General features: G+C 35.6%; 1 non-coding gene across 1 annotated transcript; it reads left to right on the top strand.

The window, feature by feature from the left end:
- The first annotated feature begins 1,216 nt into the window (after positions 1–1,216).
- On the top strand, positions 1,217–1,282 carry LOC133758975 (small nucleolar RNA SNORD77). The gene has a single exon (XR_009865870.1). It is a non-coding gene; the product is annotated as a small nucleolar RNA SNORD77 (small nucleolar RNA).
- The last annotated feature ends 361 nt before the right edge of the window (positions 1,283–1,643 follow it).

Raw genomic sequence — 1,643 nt, 5'->3', positions numbered from 1 at the left:
TTATAGCACTTAAAATAATCCTATGATAATCTCCTGTTAAGAAAAGAGCTTTCAAGGTGGCATGTACCAATGCCATCTCACTAGACCAAGTGATCAATTTCAGTTCACAATTGATCATAATGATAGGTCTAAGAGTCAAAGGGATCACATAAACAAGACTAGTGTTCGCTAATATTGACTGATATAATTAAAAAGGTAGAGAAGGATCCAACATGGGAAGCAGGATACACAGCAGACTCATAGAATGGCAGATGTCCTAAACAACACTCTGGCCTCAGAATCAGCCATTAAGGCATTTGGATATGGCTGAAGAGCCCATGCAAGTATTTTAGGCACGGAAAGCCAAGACACTCTGGCAAAAAAAAAAAAAAAAAAAAAAAAAAAAAAAAAAAAAAAACCTAAATGAAAGATCTCTGTGAGTGAGATCCCAGTGGAAAGAACGGGCCATCAAAGAAGGAGGTACCTTTTTTCTGAAGGGAGGAGAGAACTTCCACTTTAACTATGACCTTGTCTAAATAAGATCAGAGTCAGCAAACTCAAAAGACCCCTATAGCCTTGGCAACTCATGACAAGAGCCTAGGGAGATTACTGACGCCATAAACAAGAGTGTCAATTTGTTAAGTCAACAACAGGTGTACTGTGCACTTACTCCTCATGTAGGATCTCTGTCCCCAATGTGTTGTTCAATGTGAATTAATGCTATAACCAGTATTCAAACAGTATTTTACACTTCGTGTTTCTGTTTGAGTGCAAACTGTTGAAAGCTTTACTTAATATATACTAAATTGATCTGTATATAAAGAGAATTGAAAATGAATCTTGATGTGAATGGAATGGGAGAGGGAGTGGGAAATGGGAGAGTTGCAGGTGGGAGGGAACTTATGGGGGTAGGGGAAAGCCATTGTAATCCATAAGCTGTACTTCGAAAATTTATATTTATTAAATAAAAGTGAAAAAAAAAAGTTAAAAAAAAAGAAAAGAAAAGAGTTTTCATAAAAAATAAATGTTCAGATTTGCAAAGGGGATGTTTGGCTTGGAATAGACAGACACAAGGCCATAGAAGTGGATATTTCTTTGGACTTCTTAGGATGAATATTATCAGAGAAGGATGTGCAGTATATTGTCAGAGAAGGATTTCCAGAGCAAGTGACATTTAGGCTGTGATATGACTACTATATTTGCTGAGAATATGTGCCTAACTACGCAGAGAATCCTTATACTATGATGGTTGCATGGTTCAGCAGTTTGAATTCTGAAGAGATGTATCTGGTCTGATGTAAAAAAAAAATAGATAAATAAATTTAAGAGGATCCAAATGAAAACAAACTGCAATTCTTCTTAAGAGAACTTCCTTTACAAACACCAGGAAGGTGAGTATTAATCACTCCACAAAATGAAAGTTGCTGGGGTTTTTGTTGTTTTTTAGCAATTCTCACTAATTTTCTCACCTATGTGACATACTGACATGTTAAAGCAACTCCTAGGTCATGTGATTATCCATCCTTCTGTAACATCATTTCTTCACAATAACTCAATTTTTGACAGATTTACTAATGAAATGGGAATTCAGTCTATATTAACAAAATCCCAATAATCTTGCCTTGATTCAAATGAAACAGTTCTCACTTAAGCATATGTTTCTG

The sequence above is a fragment of the Lepus europaeus genome, chromosome 4 (assembly GCF_033115175.1).
Source record: "Lepus europaeus isolate LE1 chromosome 4, mLepTim1.pri, whole genome shotgun sequence".
Taxonomy (NCBI): Eukaryota; Metazoa; Chordata; class Mammalia; order Lagomorpha; family Leporidae; genus Lepus; species Lepus europaeus.
The sequence above is the reverse complement of the archived record's forward strand: the minus strand, read 5'-3'. Positions and strand labels throughout refer to the sequence as shown.